The sequence below is a fragment of the Euprymna scolopes genome, chromosome 29, assembly GCF_053919585.1.
Source record: "Euprymna scolopes isolate OS-2025 chromosome 29, ASM5391958v1, whole genome shotgun sequence".
NCBI classification, from domain to species: Eukaryota; Metazoa; Mollusca; class Cephalopoda; order Sepiida; family Sepiolidae; genus Euprymna; species Euprymna scolopes.
This window is the reverse complement of record NC_136510.1, coordinates 29,677,503-29,700,451: the sequence shown is the minus strand read 5'-3', so window position 1 is coordinate 29,700,451 and position 22,949 is coordinate 29,677,503. Positions and strand designations below refer to the sequence as shown.

The following is a 22,949-nucleotide window of genomic DNA, read 5'->3' as shown; positions in this document are numbered from 1 at the left end:
TGCTACCTGTTTCCCTGACCTCATCAACATGCAGAAGTTTAAATGTAATTTAAACCAACATCTTGCTCATCTCCCCTAAACATGTTTCCAAATAGTAGCCCCTCACGTCCAAGTGGTAAGGTGCCTTAGTTGGGGTAAACATGATTTATAAAAATAAAATGGGGTGGGGTTGGGGGTCATCTAGAGACTTCTACAGTGACAGGGGGGGGGGACTAATCGCTGCTCTACATTGAGGAGAGAAGAGGTACAATTTCTGCGAGTGTCATGCCTGGGAATTTGTGAGATGAGGACTGATTTCTATTTGAATTATTTAGGCTAGTATTGTCATCTTGAATGTCCGATGTAACTAAGAATAAAATAGAAATTCCTTATTTAACACTTTTACCTGGTCATGGCTGACTGAATGAGAGCAAGCTACCCCATTGATATAGTAAAACGTTCTGTTCATGATTCGGTACAGATTGCTGAGTTTGAAAGCGTGCACCTGAAGGTTGGAGAATGCATCGGCTGAAACGTTGTGAGAATAACAGATGAGAATAGTAGTCAGAATAATCCGATACAAAGCCATTTAAGATGTCTGACATTGCCGCAAATAAACGGCTATATATATATATATATATATATATATATATATATATATATATATATACTAGCAAAAGTACCCGTCGTTGACTGGGTTCAAAAACTGTCTACAGAAAATGGACTCTGATTTATGAAAGTATGATAGGTTATGAAAAGGAAGGGTTGTAAAGAGAAAGCTTCGAATTTGGGGGTATCAAAACCAAAGCAAAATATGATGAAAGTAAAAATAAAATAGATAAACCCCATAATTTATTATACCATACCTGTTCACACTGAAACACTTATCACAATATTCTGTGAATCTATATTAAAAAAAAAAACCTTGTTAAACTTTGTGACATATTTCCATTCTATGGAGGTCAGGCGCGAACGAACACCCCATAATTTTATTATACCATATTTCTTCAAACTGAAACATAATTATCAAAGTATTTATTGAAAAGTCTTTATTAAAGTTTGTGCCTATTTCCATTCTATGGAAGCCATCCCTATTTAAGTTAAAACATACTTATCAAAGTATTATGTACATCTATATCAAAAACACTTGTAAACGTTTTTTTTTTTTTATTTTTTTTTTTTCCATACTTTGTGGACCAGGCGTGAACTCAAACCCCACAATTTTAATGAATCATCATTATGCCAGATCAAACATACCCATTCCTGTCTCGATACATCTATCATATGTGATCAGTTTTCTATAAGTCAACCATATAGGAGCCTATTCGTGACCAGACACACACACAGGCGTTCAGCTTTATATATATATATATATATATATATATATATATATATATATATTGCATTTTACTTTTAGATAAATTATCACTTAAAAAAAAAAAACGAACAAAATGCATTGATATAAAATAATTTTGACATGCGTGTTTATTATGTTTGCTTATTTAACGTTGTAATCAATAAATTTCTTTTCAAAAACACGGCAACTTCAAAAGATGAACCAGTTCTGAAGAATTATTATAAAGGTTTGAGTAATTGCATTGCAGAATGTTCAGGATTAATTTATAGGCAATTATAATTATACTTTTCTGCAGATAATTGTTGTTTGTGTACGCTTGGAGTCCAAGCTCTGTATGTGTTATTGCGTTCGTCCGTTGACATTTTCTGAATGCCCGAGAATGTACTTATAAATACGAGTAATTATGTTTTTATTTGTGTTTGACAATTTTACAGGGAAAAGGGATTGTCTTTATTGGCATCGAGATATATATATATATATATATATATATATATATATATATATATATATATATATATATATGGATACATTTGATGCTTTTTATGCTGTGCGTGGGAATAATAAAGAGCGTGAATATTTGAATATCTGTCTATTTTTGTTTGTAAGGAATGGACTGGCCTTTAGAGATGAATAATGAGTCATTGTAAACAATGGGAATAGTAGCGAGTTAGCGTGGACAATACTTTGAGTCTTCGTAGTTTTGCATATAGAATGAATGTCTTTGTATTCGGCGCATTTTCTGTAAAGAACTTGTCAGGTAACATGGAGTGGATTCCACACCCCTCTTCATTTGGAACGAGGGTGATGGGTGAATAGCAGTATTCTGGGAGCCTCTTTGGTTTTATTTTGTGGTTCCTTAAAATACCAGAAAATTATGTAGCGTCGCTCATAACAGTAACAGCATACGAGGAATAAACGTTTCTGAATTTTGAGGATTTATTATTTGTATTATTGTTCTCCTCTTCAGTGTTCACGTTTCGATTGATGAAACCCTCGACCTTAAGGTGTATCTTGTCAAACTTTTAAATCTTTCTGGCGAACTCTAGCAAATTTGCAATAACCCATGACGTAGTGGATAAAAGTACTTGGTAAAAATTGTAAAGTTACTCTTCTGGAGGTTGAAGGTTCAATCCTCAGTGTGGGTGATACTCAAAATACAATTGCAATTTACTTAGGACTTGTACCCAGTCATGACTGACGGAACAAGAGCATACAACCCTGGATTAAATTAAAAAAAACTTTGTTCAAAATTCTATGCAGATTCCCGAATCCGACAAATTCTTCAGTTTGACAATATACACTAGAAGGTCGGAGGTTACATCGGCTGAAACGTTGTGAAGATAACACTCAAGATGAGAACAGTAATCTGAAGAATTCAAATAATACAATTTTGGGACACCCTATATTTAAAAGAAAAAAAGGTTACTATGCAGGTGTGTTGAGATGTACCAAGCATAAATTTGGTCGGACTTTCATTTTGAAAATAGCTGTAATGTTAAATTTAAAACTGTATTCCTAATTTAAAATCTAATTTATAAAATGAAGTTTGTTAGGTTCTTGAGTTTTGTTACCGATAGGTTTTGTCTTACAAAATCAGTATTTCATTCTGCATAGCCATTGTTTTGGTAAACGTTGGTCTATGTTGTTTAGAAAATAAAATGTAATTTGAGTCGACTTCTCCCAAAAAATAATCCATTTTATTAGATTTATATTTGTCTAATCCTTATTTAAAAAAAATAAATAATAATGGATGGTACATCTATAATACAGACTTATTTGCCTTAATCTCATGAAGAAAAATATTTTGGAAACCAAAAAGTATGTAACTTTGTCCTTGTTGATTAACAGCCACCAATAGCAATGGCCAAGAACACATTGTCTGAAAGTACTTCTTTTAAACTCCTCGGCCTAACGTTTACAGGGAATATGAACTGGAATAGATACATTGAGAGCATTGCCAAGGCTGCTGCAAGGAAGGTTGGCTCCCTCTACCGTGCTAGAAAACTACTTACACCTGACAGTATCCTATACCTCTATAAGGCAACCATTCGCCCATGTATGGAGTACTGTTGTCACATCTGGGCTGGTGCATCTGCTTCTTGTCTCTCACTCCTGGACAGGGTTCAAAAGAGAGTCACCAACCTGATAGGTCCTGAACTGTCATCTAGGCTTCAGCCTCTGTCCCATCGACGAGATGTTGCATCCCTCTGCCTGTTCTACAAATACTTTAATGGTGAATGCTCTGACGAACTGCAGCACTTGTACCTCTCCGACGTAACTACCCCCGACAAACCCGACCAGCTACTAAGTCTCATCCCTTTACAGTAGAGATCCCTAGGTGCAAGAAAGCCTTTTACTCCAATAGTTTCTTTCCCAGAACTGCGGGTCTTTAGAACTCTCTTCCGGGATTCTGCTTTCCCAACTGCACTGATATGCAGAAGTTCAAGTGTAATGTTAACAAACATCTTTCTACTCATCTCCCTTCATAATAACCCTGCTAATTAAGTCCCTGATAGTAGCCCCCTGCTTCAAAGTGGCATTGTGCCTTGTTTGGGGTGAAAATTGAAAAAAAAAAAAAATACAGGCCGACTTTTGTTGGAGTAAAAATAAAATTTGAAAAAAATGCAAGTATAGTTTATAAAATTTAAAAAGTGCATTAGTTTCTTTGAAGAATTAGTAAAACGCGATTGTGTAACGTATTTTTATGGTATTAGTCAAAGGACAAATAGGATAAAATAGTTTATTAGGATTTTGTAGACAAATGAAATTAAAAAATAGATAGGTGCAAAATATCCATATTTTCAACCCAAATTATCTTTTGGGTCGGAAGCAAAGGAAAATGTGTGTAAGGTACATAAGTACACTACTGGTAACATGGAGTGTGTATAGCTATTGAAACAATTTATCAAATCAATGTTGAAAATTTTGTAAAAAAATGGATAATTTTAACTTCTGGTGATTATGAAAATAAAAATGTTAATACTTTTTTTTCTTTTTTTTTTTTTCTTTTTTCAAAGCTTTCTATTTGGAGTTCAAATTGTGCCAAAATTATGGATTTTTTTAAATGAAAGTGGGGGAATTTGCCCTGTGTTCCAGCATGGATATGTATCATTAAGTTATATATCTATATGATTCACATTGATATACCGGTTCCCGTTTCACCATCAAAGTTAAGCAATGTTGAGCCTAGTCAGTACTAAAATGAGTGATCATTTTGGAATTCCAGGTGGTGTATGTGTTTATCTCGACATTGTTTCCAGTCATCTAGCGCTTATACGTGTTACTGGACTAAAGCACTGTCGATTAAAAAGAGATGTGGTTGAAAATTCCGCAACCCTTGCCTTACAATTACATGCAGTTACCCTTAAGGGGGGGGGTCCATTGATTTTTGGAACTGAACGGTAGCATTGCATGCGTGTGTGTGTATATATATATGAAATTGAATGGAGGTGGAAGGACCTGAATACTGTTTCGCTCGATTTATGCAGGCTTTTTCAAGACGAGAGGGTCGGAAGATTTGGGGCTATATATAATGATGGAGGAGAGCAGCATGTTTTCCTTATGTAAATTAGATGTCTATATACATATATACATTTTATGATTAGAGAAAATAATAAATTAGAGTAAACTAGCGTAGTGGATTACGTCTAAATATATATATATATATATATATATATATATATAACATGAACTTAAAGTCAATATTTTTTTCAAAAGTGCTCAGTACAAAGAGCTTTTTAAAAATAAACTTTAGAAACAGTTCACTGTTAACTTTTCTTCAAGACTATAAAGTTCCAATGAGACGTGTTAATGTAGTAACTCTTAAGTGGCCTCCGGGATCAGTGATGACTCCTTTGTAAAAAAAAACAAAAAAAAAAAAAAAAACATAATGGATCATATTTAGATGAAAGGGGGTAGATGATCTTTGAAATTTCAAATACATTCGATTTTGTGAAATTCTTACAATAAATATTAAATGTAAATTAAAGTTTCTTCAGGATATTTTAGATTGTTGTTGTTGGAAGGAGGGGGGTAATATGGTCACGATTTCCTAATTTGAAAATACAAATATTTAAGATTTGAATGTGATCCATAGTCATTAAGACAGATATTAAGCAAGAATTCCTGAATTTAAATTACTTCCTAGGACCCCCTTAAGCTTAGGCCTTAAATTTTCAACATTTTCCACTATCAAAATCACGAAATGGGTTTTGATAAAAATATGAATAACGATTATAAACATAAGGTATCATTATATCTTGATTTTTTTTAAATCTTTGCCATCAATGAAGATGAAAAAAAAAAGTGACACAAAATTGTTGCTTGGGCAATTAATTTAATACTATATCTAGATAAATAGTAAGTAACAAAAAAACTGACAAAGGCATTTTTTTTTTTATACCTTTCTCCCAATCACACACACACACATATAGTTAAGAATAATCGTCTTTTTTTTGTATATTTTTGAAATGAGGGATAATTATTTTTTGTATTTTAATTTTTCGACCTATTGTTCTCATCTTGGTTGTTTTTATCACAACGTTTCGGCCGATGTAACCTCCATCTTCAGGTGCATATCCACACTGGATATTATTGGCAAATGGTGAATTTTTTTTTTTTTTTTCGACAGATAGTCGTTAGAAATTCAAGTGCAAATAGCGCCAAGTCTTTATTTATTTATTTATTTTTGTACTTTTTATTTTATAAATCTGTTTTGAATTGCTAACAACTATGTTCTTTGGAAAAACAAACAAACAAAAAATAACATTTTTTCACCATTCACCAATAACATCCCGTGTGAATGCACCTTAAGACAGTCGGAGGTTACATCGGTCAAAACATTGTAAGAAAAATAACTAAGATGAGAACAATAGTCCAAAAAAAAACAAAACAAACAAACTTTTTAACTTATTAGCAAATAATTTTGCAGTGAATATGACTAAGCCCGTAGGCACATGATGAACTTAAGATGGCGCGAGTATTGCTAGCGATTAAATTACATGCACGTGACACCGGATGCCGCCTGTCATAAACCGTTACCGGAATATGTGACTATTCTGAATTATGATAGAAGTCTGTCACGGCCAGATCATGTTGCGTGACTTTCCCCACTTTGTCTTCGTCACACTTCATCTCATCTGGATTGTTTCCGTCTGTCCCCCCCCCCCGCCATTCTCACATACTTACTTGGGGTTTGATGAGACCCCCACCAATTTCTAGTTAGTTTCTGTAGTTCCATTTGTACTGCTTTGTTTGTCGTCTGTCTAATGTGCAACACTGAAACACCTCGGTGCTTGCTTCGCTTATTTATCTATATGTTAATTGATGGAAAAGAATTGCGCGCACGCACGTGCACATGCACAACACGCACACAACAAAAATATCCTATTGTTTTTTCCTCTGTTCACTCTTTCTCTACTTGTTGTTCAAAAAATTTTGTATGACGTAGAATCATTATTTAATAGAACCGATTATATATATATATATATATATAAGTAATAATGATTACTGTTTACAGAACTAATATGGAATGAAAATTCCAAATTTAACGCTTTTAAAGACCAAAACAAGTGCAGAATTTATTTTAATAAATAAACATGTTTTGGTCTTTAAAACCATTAAATTTGAAATTATATATGGTGACCCAAAAAAGCGGGCCCCAACTCTAATTATGCCCCGTTTCTTAGTGTTTTGTCCGAATGAAATGAAACTTTGGTCATAACTAGTTTATTATATTCAAAACATCAAATCAAAACGTTTTTGGCCTTTTTTTCTCCGTTCTACAGCATATGGTCTAGATATACTTTGTTTTTTTTTTGGGGGGGGGGTCACCCTGTGTGTGTGTGTGTGTGTGTGTGTGTATATATATATATATATATATATATAATAATGGCAATAGTATTCTGACGAGATAGATGAAAGAGAAACAAACCATGTCCATCAACGTTTCGTCTTTATTGTAAGACTTATTCTGGATTAATAAATTGAAGAAAATAAAATACCAGTACAATATTTGCAAATATATTTGTTCTTTATTCTTTATTCTGAAATAGAACAAAGTCGTTGGAAATTTAAAAAGAAATATATATTTCAGTTTTCATCATATATAAAACGACAACTACATCGTACTGTGATTTTTATTTCAGAACAAAAGAAACTCTGTACACGTTTCTGAAAAAATTCAGAACATATTTGAATAAATTAAAGTTGCTACATAAATATACCATCTTCAGGGTCAGTTGCCAGATATATACGTTGAAGGAAATTATTAAGATAAATAAAACCTTGGAATATAGTTAAATTGTAATTCATCTAATAAATAATTTCATCAAAAACCTCTGGCCTTGCTATGGTTTCAAATGATCTTGAATAACAGCAAGGGGAGACTTAAAACCAAATATTTCTCATATGTTACATCTCCCCTCTTTTGGAAATAGGGTACGATTATGAATATCGTCAGTATTAATATACACTGTGAAATTTACTTGATGTATGAGAACCAAAGAGGGGAGATATAATGTACGAGAAATATTTGGAATCAAGTCTCTCACCTTGCTGATGTTTCAGATTGTTTGAAACCATAGCAACAAGTTTTAGTCTCCGCTCCATCAAGGCCAGAGGTTTTGGGGGAAATATCAAATATTTTGTAATTCATATGCAAAACTATGAAAACAAACGACTAGGATTAAAACATTTTATGGCTGTAAAAATGTGCCAAAAATATGCTCTGCATGATCGATGATCCCCTTAATGTGCGACCTTAAGGGCAAATGTCATATAGCCTACTACACAATTCAGATCATTACATTTCTAACGAACCTTCGTTTGTTATAAGGTTTGGAACTTATTAAATTGCCAAAAAAGGTGGCCTTTCTATATTAGTGGCCTGGCAAGACCAAAAACTAACAGGTAGGCAAAATGTTTTAAACAACTATATATATATATATATATATATATATATATATATATAGAGGTTGGTATTTGCTATAATCTTTTTATGCAAATATTATGCAAGTATAAATCATGTAAAATATCTGCATGAATATAATTATACGTGATAGTTAACTATATGCAAATTAGCTAGATCTTTTGCAGATGAATGCAGTTCCACGATCCATATATAACAGTTGTATTTTCTTTTTAAATAAATAGAAAAAGGGTTTTTTATTATGATTATCAATACACACACAAAAAAGAAACGTTTGTCGGAGTATAGATTTTATGGTTAAAATTTTATTACTATGGGTAAAAGAAGAACCGATATTTTCAAGCGAATAAAATAGGCCTAAATTTGCCTACATTTGTATATATAGTGTCCTGCAGACCAGCTTCAGTTTTGCTGCTTCGGTTGTCTCCCCTGTGGCCATGCCAGGTCACGAATATGTATAATTAGTTGTACCCACTCAATGTTGTTAGAAAGCAGTAAATTTTTATTTACATTTTTTTTTTCTTAAAAAAAAAGAAAAAAAAAATTTACACAGAAAATTATATCAAAGTTTAGTTGTGACAGACAACCCTTTCTATATTCTTAAAGTAAAGAAAAAAAAACAAAAAAAAAAAACCGGTTATTCCCCTTACTGATTTTTCCTCCCTCCTTTCTCATAATTGAAAAAAAAATGTTTCTGAATTAGAAATTGTCTGAGTGAGACATCATTTTTTAAAATAAACTATAAGAAAGTACATTATTATAATTCTGTTTGCATGGTGCAACAATAAAAACTAAGCGAGCTAACACTTGATTTAATTACGATTTGAATTTATATCCGAGGGCTCTGAAGAATAGACCTTGTTCCCTTTTTCACTGTTATCTGTATTTCGTTACAGCTTGGTCTTCCAGGGATCATTTCCAAGTATTTCTTTTTTGTTTCATTAAGCCAGTTGCTCTTATCACAACCGGTGCTTATTTCTGTCAGAGACCATGCCGTTTTTAAATCCGTTTTGAGGTTCTGATATTTTTTATCTTTTTCTGTTCAGCTTTTTTAAGGCCATAGTTATTTGGAATGGTGACATCAATGATGAGTGCAGATCTTGCAGGCTGGTTCTATATTACAATTTTTGACTTGATAGCCTTTTTTTTTTTTTTTTTTGTGTCTGTGTGATCGTATAAGAATAATCTATAATATAAACCTCACCCGTCTGTTTAAATGTATGTATGTATGTATGCATGTATGTATGCCTGCCTAAAACTGTCAAGAGGCAACAAATTTTCACAAGATCGGTATCGTTTTGAAGCTCGATCCTTCGAACGACAAATATCGAAAAATTGGCTAAAAATCATTAATTCCTTCACCCTCAACTGGGTACTTTTCTACAAGGAGGAATCACTTTTTTCGCTGATAATTTCAAGTCATCCCCTTTTTGATTAACTAGCCTTAATTTAAACCTTCACCACTTCCGGTTTGGCGATGGATGCAACAGCAAAGACATCATTTTTTTTTTTTTTTTTTTCCCACATTCTTTTCCTCCTTTGTGGTACGGGTTCGAGCCTGCCTATTACCACTTTTTTTTTTTTTTTTTTTTTTTTTTTTTTTTTGCTCAACACACCTCCAAACACCCGGGCAACGTCGGGCACCCAGGCTAGTTCTTTTATATAATTAACATCGATTCTTATAGAAATCAAATTCCAGAGCAAAATAAAGAGCTCAATATTCAAACTTTGTAATAGTTTGAGTTAAGGATTCATAATATATATTATTTGGAATGTTCGAGCGACTGTTCTCTTCTAACACTCAAGATGATAACAGTAGTTTGAAATAGTTATTTAAAAATTTGCAAGAGTTATAAATAAAATCTCTCTCACACACACAGTATATCTCTTGCCCACTCTCATGAGACAATGTTGGTCTGTTAATTTTTTAAAAAAATAAAATAGAAAACAATACAATGACGTTATTATTTCCAGCCTGTAGGTTCCAGCCTTCCCTTTCCGCATTCAACCAGCTTCCTGGTTTATCATAATCATTAAAATAATAAACATGACTGAAAGAGCAACCAACCGCGTTTCTATTCTTAAACTAACAAAAATGTCAGCCCACCACCTTTTCTGTTTCTGTTTTTAATACCTGTTTATTTAAAGAAAGTTAACTTTGGAATTAGAGTATCAGATTCAAGATGGCGACGTCAACGACTCGGCTTACTATTTGACACACAAAAAAAAAAAAAAAACTTTAATTTTAGACAATTTGTCAAGGGCGATAATTTTGTAGGCACGTCCAGTCATTTTTGTAACAGACTTGGTTGATCAAGCTGTCATGCTTGAATTTTAAATAGCATTTCCATCAGTTTATTAGATTTTATTTCAGTTGTGCATAATTTAGAACATCTTGTAAGAGTTAGATTGTCGATGAAAGACGGGCACACAGATTGAACCTACAATATATGTTTTCCTTCTAGGTTCAATCTGTGTGCCTGTCTTTTGAGCGTAAAGTTTTAATCTGCTTCAGTCATGTGTCCAACTAATGAATGTTTATGATGGTACAATTATTAAACTAGATTTTTACCGTCTGTTGACTTAAAATGAATGCTTCATGCCAAATTGGTGGTTGAATGCAGTTACATTTATGCTTGTTTTTGCATTAAATACTCATCCATATTAATCCCTCATTGTGCATCGAATGAATACCATAATACTTAGTTTACTATACTATATCATAAGAAAGGTCCATACAAAATTTTATAAAGATCAATCCAGTAGTTTCCTAAAAAAAAAAAAAAAAAAAAAAAAGGACAAAGAGAAATATAATATAGATTAGATTTTATACATCTTATCTCGGATTGAATTCTCTAAAGCCATTAAAAAAAAAAAAAAAAAATTAATCTCTGATTGAACATGGGTGCAAGTTCAACCCCTGGGGTCTAATCTGGCAATAATTCAACTAATGTTCCAAAGAATGAGAAGGGGAAGGAAAACAGTCTGCCCAAATGGAATGAATAAATTATTTAGTTCCAAATTCACATTCTGGTCAACATTGTCTAATATATAAAGTAAAGTTAGTCTCTTTCTCGCATTTGTCATCGTTAACATTCTTCTTATAAAATCTGTATTTAATTCTGAGTTGTCAGTTGTTTTGGAGGTTCGTTGCAGCAGGTAGTTAAGAACAATAAATGTAAGTTGATTTAATCACCATAGAATCTTTATGAAAACTACTATAGAATCAATATTGGCTAAAAAGAGTTTGGGATATTGACCACAAGTCATTAGAGATCCATTATCTGATATTCAACCATGCTCTGTAACACCTAACATTGGATTTAAGACTTATTGCAAAACTTTGTTCAAATTACAGCATTCCATCAAAAACGTACTTCACTGCAAAATAACTTTTGATTTATAAAAATAAAACAAGAATTCAATTATCTCTTGCTGAAATTAACATTTCATGAACTACAGACATTTGGACAGCTACGACAGATAATGCTCGCTTTCTGAGTTTGACAGGTCATTGGCTTTCAAATGACTTTGAACAATGCAGAGTTGTGCTATTCCGTGGTACACACACACACAATAAGTGAAGAATTGCACAATGTTCTGGATAAGTACAAAATCTTGTAGGAATCGGAGCAAATATGGTTGCTAGTGTCAGGAAATGCGATCTTGAATAACTATCATACATTGTAACTCATGTTGTTAAGACAACCATTACACCATCTAACAGAAATAGTCTCTCACTTTAATCGCTTTCTATTAGCAATTAGCAAATTAACTAAAATACAGGATCAGCTTAATTTGGGAAAATAAACTCATTCAAGATATGACCACATGGTGGAATTCAACATATACGTTGAAAATAAATTAAGAACAATGAAAAGTCCTTGTAATGTTGATAAAATTCCAACTTTAACAATTTACCGTTGGGGACTTGTTTAAAAAAAAAAAAAAAAAATCCAGCTCATAAGTGCATTTGAAGAAATCACCAAAGAAGCAAGTCACAGAACATCAACCCTATCAATGATACCCACAAATTTAGCTCGGACGTTATTTCTGTCAAATGTTGTCCAAACTTATTCTAGTATTTCTAACTTTAGTTGAATCCTTACCATTATTGAACAATTCAGGTTTTCAATGGAAACAAGATTTTCATCCTATCTAATAAAAAATATCTACTACCCTAGATCCAGGTCCTGGATATGACCTAAAACTATATCCGATGGTGAGGCCCCACCTTGCGGGATTTGGGGAGTGTGGAGCCACCCTTTAATTGCCATTGCTCCCAGGTCCACTCTGACCCGGAGTGGTAGTACATGTTAGGGTCCCAACTATGGGTTAAATAGAATCTGACTTAAAAAAAAAATCATTCCTCAAAATAACTAGATTCGGCATTAAATAACCTGAAAAAGGTTGATATGCCGTAAAACAAAAACAACCAACCAACCCTAGATTCATGATTCAAATAATAATTTTAAAAGATTGGCATAGAAAACATCTTTAGAATTAGATTCTACATCTACTTTCCATTGATGATGATGAAGCAGAATCAGCAGTATATACTAACCTGACAAGTTTGAAACCAATTGACAATAAAGTAACCAGTAAAAATGTCACAAATGATGCTTTCATCACTCGTTGTATAAGAAGACAATAGAAAGTAAAAGTATGATTATTTCTAATTCAATTTCGGCCTTCATTTTTGAGGTGTGAAAAGTGAACATTGCATCATTTACAATAGCAAAATTGCACCGATGGACAATTTTTCAAGTGCCGTCAAATAAAACTGAATTAAGACAGAAAATATGAACTTTTAATATAATTCTATACATAATGATGATTATGCCTTTTTTTCTAAATCAATTCCTGCTGCAATTTAATTACAAGTGGATAAAAATGCTGATGTTCAATTTTGGTGGCAGAAATAAAGTATCAAATGTCATAAACATTTGGTAATTTCAAAATCATATATCACAAGAACTATTAAAAGTTCTGAAACGTTGCATGCCTAATCAATACAATAGAATGCTATATCCAAGTAACTCTTTACACTATGCATTTCTTAAATAGCATCCTCAAGAAAACGGAATTTTATGTACTGTTTTTCACTTTGTTTATTATGGCAAGGTTATTAAGTAAACCTACGTGCTCAACATCAATTTAATTTTAATAAGAGAGAACTGAATGTTACCAATGATAGTTCTTTATACAATTGGTATTTCTTTGCGATTCTGTTGAATTCTTCACTTGGCACTTATCAGATTCGTCCATTTAAGATGATTCCCTCACCCCCCCCCCTACCCCAGTCAAACACATACAGAGAAAAAACAAAAACTTCAGTTGTACTTCTTCATTGCTAGTTCCTATTTACAATGTCTCCCCACGGGACAGAGTTATACACCAGGGTCGTTTTTTAACGTGGAGAAAAGGACCAAAATAAAAAATTGTCTCGGTCGTGAAGGATTTCTCCTCCACTGACAGAGAACAAGAAATTGAAGTGCAGCATCTGAAGAACAGATACTACACTTTGATCTTGTCCCGAATTACTAGTGGCACAAGTCACTTGTTTTGTATTGTTTATTAAATTGTTAGGTGAAAGTATGCACTAGTAAAAAAAACAAAAAAAAAACAACCTCCCTCCTCTACGTGTTAAAAAAATGAGTTTCCAAAAAGTTCTCTGCATAAGTATATATTTTTTTTTTTTTTTTTTTTTTTTTAGTTAACATCTTTATTTTTGTTTTGGCTTGTTCAAATTAACACTGGGATTATTTACAAATGATATATTTCCGATTTGTGTGGACCGTGCTGCTTTACATTGAATGCCCAGAAAAAGTCCTTTTTGATTAATGTTTACCAGTTTTAAAATAAGCAAACCAACTTGGCTGTTTTCCAGAATAACAGAATATTTTTAACTGGTAAACATTAATCAGAATGGACATTTTCATGGCATATGTGAAGCAGAATGATTCGCACAAACCAGAAAGTTTTAATAAGAGATTCGTTTATTTTTTTTCATATGAGAATTTGCGACGCTATAAAATTCCTATCTTAAGGGCTTACCATTGGGGACTTGTTCAAAAAAATTGTCCAGCTACTGAGGCCATTTGAAGAAATCACCAAAGAATCAAGTCACAGAACTTTAGCCATATCGAAGATAATGCTTAGAATTTTAGCTTTGAGATTATTTCTTTCAAAAGCTATCCAATCTGATTCTGATATTTCTGACTTTAGTAGAATCCTTACCAGTGTTTAACAATTCCATGAACCAATGGAAACAAGATTTTCATCCTATCGAATTGATTACACTTGTGCGTCTACTACTAGATTCAAGATTCAAATTTCAGTTTCAAAATAATAACATGGAAAACACTATTATGAATTGGATTCTACATCTTCTATTGATGATAATGAAGCAGAATCAGCAGAATACACTTCAAGCTCTGTTGAGTTAAGAGAAGGGAAAGTAAAACTGTATCTCTTTCAAGCCTGACAACAAATGAAAACTTAGAGCAGGTAGAAGTTGTGACTATAACAACCAAGATGAGGAAGTCAGTTCGACAATTTCAATAAAATTAAATAACCTCATCTCAAAAATACAGACAATTACAATTTACTATTACTATATTTTATTATATTTATTTTATTATATTTTTCCTTTTTGAGACAGTATGCGTTTCATAGCATTTTTTTTTTTTTACACTGCTTTTTTAGTAAAAAAAAATGTTATATCTTTGTTAAAGCAAGATTAAACAATATTTGTCACATAGGTGTACTTCTGTGTAAGGAATCTGATTATGGCACTGAAAATTTCCAGATATTAATGATTTCCAAATAATCTGCATTAAATGCGCATTGATTTAAAGTAACAATAACCCATTTTGATGGCACAATAGGAGACTGATAAATGAGAAAAAATACATTAATTTAGATTTAGTATCACGTGAGCGTGATTTTTTTTTTTTTTTTTTTTTTTTTGTTAAAATTACATTATTTTGTTAAAGAGTTAAATATCTTTTTGTGTCGTTGAATTTAAGCAATTCACTTTCACAGGAGAGATGTGTAACTGTATGGCACTCAATAACTTGCTTTTGTACTTGTTTGGTTTCTGTGGTTGTGATGACAAGTTTCATTGGCACATTCTGTGACCGGAAGTTACGAACTATTTTAAGAAACTAATCTATTACATTTTTTTTTTTTTTTTTTTTTTTTTTTTTTTTTTTTTTTTTTACAACCAGGCGTATTGCCAATATATAAATGTTGAATCAAAGGAGTGTAATTCATCCAAATGCTGTATTACTGATGCAACTGTCTTTGTCTATAGAAACAAAAAGCAGACGACCACTTATTTTCTCAAGTTAATTTAATTATGAAGGCTTTAGCTTTAAAAGTTATTAAACAGAATTTGTTGGAGATAAAACCAGCGTAGAACACAGCTCTACAAATTCTACAGATTTTGCTTTTATTAAATGCAATATTTCTTTATAAATAACTATCTGTTATATGGAGGAAAGTTGTTTGTCTATTTGACTAAAACTCAGAAACCACAAAAAATATATTTACAAATCTTTTCTATTCTGATTATGTTAAAATAGAATTGCTGAAGTATTAATACATTTGTGATGAACAGGGATCAAATTAGTGCAGGAGAGATTGTAAAAAACAACTGTTCCATTTTTATTTGTAGTAGTAGCTTTTTATTTATTTTTGTCTGACCGGCTAAAACTGAGAAACCATACATATTCTGATTTAATATAACCTTGAGGATAAATGTGTAGTTTAGCAGTGTAAATTATTTGACAGAAAAAATATTATTAAAAAAAAACAAAAAAACTATTTTTATATTAAACACATTAGACTCAAAAGATGAAATAAAACCAGAAAAAAAATTCCATTTTTATTTTCTTCATTTTTATTAGACTAAATGTGCGACATTAGAAGCTATAATATTGCTTTTAAAATTTGGCTTTTCTAAGGTACTAGCGGGGGGTACCCGGCGTTGCCCGGGTGTTTCAAGGTGTGTGTGCTTGGGCGTGGGTGGGGGGTGTGTTAATCAAAACATAAGAATAAGCGAAGTAAATATATAAAAAAAAAACACAAAAAAAAACTAATGTAAGGCAAACGAATGATGTTAAATGTAAAAATCGGAAAAAAAAAAAAACCGCGAAACAGAAAAGCGAACATTAAAACTTTGTTAAAAAAATCTAAAAAAAATACCCCCCCCAAGAAAAAACACAGGAAAAATGGCTTAAATAACCCTGTTTCAATATTAAAATTTAAAAAATAAAAAAATATAGACATCTCACACCACAATTTGAACCCAAAACCTTTAGATAATGAGGCCGTGCTCTAAGCAACTGAGCTAAAACGACGTTGACGAAATTGTGTCAGTTTTTCAAATATTTAAAGTAAATCATGTTCCGACGTCATATGATGCATGCGTAGAAGCGAACTTGTTATGAGAGGACGGTTTTTGCTGACTCCTCCCTGTAGAAAATTGATTATTTTAGGGTGAAGAAATTAATGTTTTTGGCCAATTTTTCGATATTTGTCAGGCGAAGGTTGGAACTTTAAAATGATACTGATCTTGTGAAAATCCGTGACCCGTGTCGAAAGTTTTTGTGAGACATAAAAACACACACACATACATACATACAAAAACATTTTCGCTTTTATATATATATATAGATGAGATTGCCCTTTTTAAGGCCAAATTTGGCCTTTTTTTACGCTCTTTCATTACAAAATATATGGCGGCCAAAAACATGATCCCAGTAAAGAACATAAAAAAGGCCAAATTCGGCCTTAAAAAGGCCAATCTGTTAAACCTTAGAAAGGTCAAATTTTAAATGCAATATGGCGGCCTTGAATGTCATACATTTCAGCCTTTGAGTCTGTGTTTTATATAAAATATTTTTTTGTTTTTTTGTTTTTTTTTTGTTTTTTTTTCTTTTTTCTTTTTTTTCTTTCTTTTTTTTTCTTTCTTTTTTTTTCTTTCTTTTCTTTTTCTTTTTTTTTTCTCTTTCTTTTTTTTTTTCTTTTTTTTTCTCTTTTTTTCTTTCTTTTTTTTTCTCTTTTTTTCTTTCTTTTTTTTCTCTTTTTTTCTTTCTTTTTTTTTCTCTTTTTTTTTCTCTTTTTTTCTTTCTTTTTTTTTCTCTTTTTTTCTTTTCTTTTCTTAAATATTATTTTGTCAGTCAAATAATTTACACCGCTAAACTACATATTTGCCACTTGGAGTATTGCAGTAAGATAGAATTACTGCAATATTCATGTTTGTGGTGAAATGAGACCAAATTAATGGCTGCAGCGGCATAACAAAATTTTCTTTTTTTTTTTTTTTCCATTCATAAAATCAAAGGAAATAACTAGTTTAAATTGTTTTTCCCTTGAACCAATTAAAATCGAAAAGTAGAAACTAAAAACGGTCATATAGGACATGAGGGCTCTGAGTAGTAATAAACATGCATCATTATTCGAGGATGCCTGTTAGATCAAAATAAAACTAAAAATGAATCTTACTAAGGGTTTTATTATAAACCGAAACTATCATTTAAATTTAAGATTCAGATCTTTCAAAAAAATATTCTTTTAATGACTAAAGGAGCCGTGGAATTTTTGCATCTCGACCGCTTGCATTAGTTCATATTTGTAAACCCGAGAGTAATGAAGCTTTTAAAGATCTCATAATAGAGACGGGAGGAGGGAATCCTCATTTCTGAGGTTATGTGTCTTTTTTTTTTGTAATCGGCTTCCTATTTGTAGTAAGGAAATTCCCTTGAATAGTATCCCCTCCCCAGTTAGCATTCAGGAAATTCACTTGGTCTTTTTGATATTGGAATTGGTATTTCTTATTAATCACCTCCGATACTCCAAGAATGAGATTATCAAAATGTTATATGATGTGTAGAACTTAATTTTGTTAATTAATGTTATGAGTCATGGGATTTGTTCTCAAATGGGAATGGAGGCCGACTGAGTAATAAGGTCTCTAATGGGATAGAAACTGGCATCATCCACATGGGCCTTCTTTGTTGCATTCTGTTTCTGTGGGATCGGACAAAAAAAAGGGAGGGGGGGGGGTTAGTGCTTATTATTTGAAACATTCCAATCAAGTATTGTTAATAATTTCTGGAAAATAATCAATATAATTAAAGGAAATGACTAGCCATCAAGTCTGGAGTCAGTAGAGCAAAGTTTGTTTGGGAGTCTGAGCAAATTTTGCTTGGTTGTGAGTTAGATTATTTCAAAAGTAAATCCTACAGATTTCCACAAAGCTCTGCTTGTGTTATATATATTCAGCAATGAACGAAAGCATTTTACCCCCCCCCCAGCTATTTATTTATTTATTTATTTATGTGAGTTTTTATGACATATTGCCATGGTCCCTTTTTTAAAGTTCATTTTCTTTTTCTCTTTGCAGACTGTGGTAAACAGACTTCAGCAATCTATCAGGTGAGATAAAAATTCTAATTTATTATTGATCTGCTTCGATTATCAGCCATATCATGATCTATTGGTTTATTTATGTCCAATTTATTCTAACAACCACTTCATCAAAAAGGTGGCCTGTCCACTTCCCACCCACCAACTAAGGTAACTAATGAGTGATAGGGACAGGCAAGGTTTTCAAATTTTTCTTATCAAACTGAGCCCCCAAAAGTTATTTTGGTTGAATTTTAGACCTAAGTACTATCACATCTGACGCATGGATATTTGATTTTGTCTAGCCACTTTACCCTGTTTTTATTTTCCAGCATGTTTTTAAATACCGAAATGTTTTCACTTCATTTTGTTAAAAAAAAAAAAAAAAAAAAAAAATCTAGTTAGGTTGTTACAATGGTGAAAATTTTAATAATGAATCCAATAATGTAAGGGAGATAAATTATTGCAGCTTAAAATTACTTATCTCCCTTAAATAATTTAAGTTAACATCCTTATACAACCTAATATCACAAGTGCACTTGAGAAGCTTTATCACCACAAGCAGAAGAGCACAACATATAAAATCAACAATAGGTTCTTTGATAAGATAGGGGTGCATTCCAAATGAATGTTTAGAGCACAATTTAACCATGATACTTGACTTCTGCTTTTCAAAATTTAATTCAAGTCATTGCGTAAAAATTTATAAAATCAACCATAGGTTCTTCTAAAGTGCAATGCAGGCTACAATGTATTGTGGATTAAGTTACTGCTTGAGGGGGGGGGCATGTAAAGCTTTCTCCTAGTACACTGTGGTGGGTTCTCAACTAGAGCAGGCAATCAATTGATTTGATTTAAAAAAAAAAAAAAAAAAAAATGGATAATTTCAGATTTCAATGAAAATAAAAGTATTGGAAGTGTGGTACATTCGTTGATTCTCATATCCCAGGAAACATCAGGTCTCTCTGCTGTGTAACCAGTTGATGGAAAATTAAAAACGCACAAGAGGATGGAAAAAAAAAAAAACAGACAAATAAATGTGTAATTTTTGGTGCTGCATGAATTGGACGATTTTAGAAGGAAGGTAAATCTCGAATTGTTTTTCTTTTCTGTTTACACATTCTGTTGAAAATTTTCGAAACGATTCCCTTTGAAGCTTTCAATGAAGTGTAAACAGTTCTTAATAACAGCAAATTAAAATTAATGTTGTTGAATCTGGCTACTAGGGGCCACTTATTGTGGTACTATATGTGGGCATTTGCTGTCTGTTAATCTTCCGGAATGGATGAGTTAAATCTGATTATCTAGTGTAGATGGGGGATTTATGTGTCCGCAATATTGTTTTTAGATCTACATCTAAAATTGACATTTCTATATTTTGTCTGTGTGTTTACTTGTATTTTTTTTTTTTTTTTTTTTTTTTTTTTTACAATAGTCGATATCTTGTTTTAGATGTAAGTATTCTGAGTGTGTGTTTTGGAGAAGTGGGTTTATTTTGTAATATTTGATTTGCTTTGGTGTTGTGTATATCTTTATTTTAAAGGTGTTTAAGGGTGGGGTGAAAAGAATTTGTATGAGCTCAAAGCCTGGTATCTTAGTTGAGTGTTTGGTATCAATATCAATTAAAATGTTATTGGTTTTAAAATTCTAGGGGTCAATACCAGTGAAATGAAGAAAAAAAAAAAAATGAAGTCTTGCTTTGAAAAGGACACATTTATACAGAAAGCTCAGCTCAATTATTAAATAAATTTATTTATTAGGAAACAAAATTTTTTAAAATATATACAAAAAGCGAATTTTTTAAAAATCAAATAATTTTTCTTTATTGGAAAAGCGCTAACCATGCGAACACATACAAACTTTCATTCAAAACCATACGTCAGTACCATCAGACAAACATTTTACTCTGTACCTCTTCTAGCGGTTAATACTAGTAAAATGAACAAAAAAAAGAACTTGCTTTGAAAAGATGTGATGTTGAAAGTTCAGTTCAATAATTAAAATTAAACTGATATATATATATATATATGTGTGTGTTAACACATTGTTACTGGTTTTCAAATTTTTCAAATTACTTCTAAATTTACTATTATTAAAGGAAATGGTTAATTTACCTATGGAGCTGGGAACATAGAATAAGATGACCGTTTAAAAATGGTACTATCAGAAAGCAGTATATTCTCAATCGAATGTATTTAAAATAAGGATACTTATGCAGAATAAAGTCAATGCTATTGTCGGAATTTTCCAGGTAGTTTTAGTAAAATGGAGAAAGGTGCCAATATGCTGAGCCAATGAAGAAATCACAGCAGTCAACGTTATTTAAGAAAACATTTGCTATCGTTGGTTTATTTACATTAAAAAAAAAAAACTAAATATTCATCTTCATTTGAACAAAAAAAAACATAAAAAGAAAATCATAAAATTAAGTTAATTGTTCATTATTTAATAAAATTTATTCATGAAAGTTAGTTTACAATGATTTTTTTTCTTGATTTGAATTTTAAGTTTTGTAAAATTTGTCTAATAATTATTCATTGTATTTTCTTTGTAACAACAAAATGAATATTGTTTTCATTTTTTTCAATGAATTTTTGATTGAATTATCTTCATTATAACAGAAATAATATTTTTCATTGAAAAAAATTGGCCATCATTTGTACAAAAAGAAAAAAAAAAAAATCCCCAAATTGTTTGGCACTTTCATGCATTTTACATGAACTGTCTTGAAAATTCCAATGATAGCATGATCTTTATTCTGCAAAAGTACCAAAATAAGATGCATCTATTCAATGTCTGATAGTAAAATGCCATTCCAAATACACGTTGCTGAATTGGAAGACATTATTTTGACTGACTGACTTATTTTAAAGTTTTCCAATATTCAGTAATAACTAGATTAAAACATCCGACTCTTTAGCATTATTTACAAGTCTGGCTCCGGTTCTTTTCTAAAACCTGATTTGCTCATACTCGCTAGCCCTGTTCTAAATTGAAGTGTGATGGGCAGACAATGACGCCCAGAAAAATGCAAGAATATCTTATAAAAAAAAAAAAAAAAAAAAGAAGACAAATGAACTTGAAATATTAAGACTAGATGTTAAAGACACTGAATTAAAGGAAATTGAACAGTTGCTTTTTTTTATTTTTTTTATAAATCTTTTGATAAAATTATTTGTCTGCATTTTAAGCATTCACTTTGCAAATTCAATCTTATTTCTGAATTTGTAATTGTGAAAGCCTTCATAGAATAAAGTTCTCTAAAGTTGCCTTCCTTTTTGCTGCAAGTGTTACCAATCTGTAAATAAAAGTTGCCGTAGAATTTCAGACGTTCAAAACTGCATAAAAATAACATTGTGTCTGCATGGGTGCAGTTATCGGTAATAAGGACACAAAGAGTGAATGGGAGAAATTAAGACGGGGGGGGGATGGGGGGGGGAAGGAAACGCTTTTATTTTAATGAGAAATGCTTGTCGGCAGAGAGAGAAACTGAAACCTGTACCTCGAAAAGCTTTCAATGAGAAACCATTTTATAACTTCTTTATACCGATTTCACTGACATACATAAAATATTGCCATAGTTTCTTGTGCATAATATGAGCAATTTTGAAGGGAAATTAAAGACATAAAGATGAGTTGTATTTTATATAAACGTCATCGTTCAAATATAATGTAAAAAAAAAAAAAAAAAGGGAGGGGGTTTGTTTTTACAATATACACTGCTATGAAAAAGTGGCCAAAAAACAAATATATAACCAATTAATGTTATCAAAGGCAAGATAAGTTACTCTTCTACCTATCTGGGAAGGTTTTTAGTGGTTTTACTCACTTTAAAACATTTATTTGGCCCAAAAAGCAAATAGTAAATAAATGTCAGGTAACATTTATTGCGGGAGTTTCTTCAAATATTTAGGTGTCAATTTGCGGCCATTTTTCTTGTTATCACCTATTTGCTACACATTACTTGTTTTTTGAACCGAATAAACGTTTTAAAATGAGTAAAACTATTAAGGTAGAAGAGTAACTTATCTTCTCTTTGATAGCATTTCTTATTTAAATTTTTGACCATTTTTAGTAGCAATGTGTATTGTAAAACAACCCCCCCCCCCTCCCGAAAAATTTAGAAAAATCATTGATGTACGTACCTGTGATAGAATGAAAAGACCTTCAAAAATTACGTGAATTTACCAAGTAGTTTTATTTTTATAAAGAAATCGTTTTTAAGCGATTGAGAGATCGTAGACATTACAAAACTGATCTCGCAAGTTT

The 22,949-nt window shown here is 31.7% G+C and overlaps 1 protein-coding gene across 50 annotated transcripts in view; it reads left to right on the top strand.

Moving 5' to 3' along the window:
* LOC145252565 (rho GTPase-activating protein 190-like) overlaps window positions 1–22,949 on the top strand; it is a 793,870-nt gene that overhangs the window by 137,450 nt on the left and 633,471 nt on the right. For all 50 annotated transcript variants that reach the window (XM_080112152.1, XM_080112143.1, XM_080112148.1 and 47 more), the window contains exon 2: window positions 18,679–18,710. The gene's annotated coding sequence lies outside the window, so the exon portion shown is untranslated. The remainder of the gene's footprint in view (window positions 1–18,678; window positions 18,711–22,949) is intronic.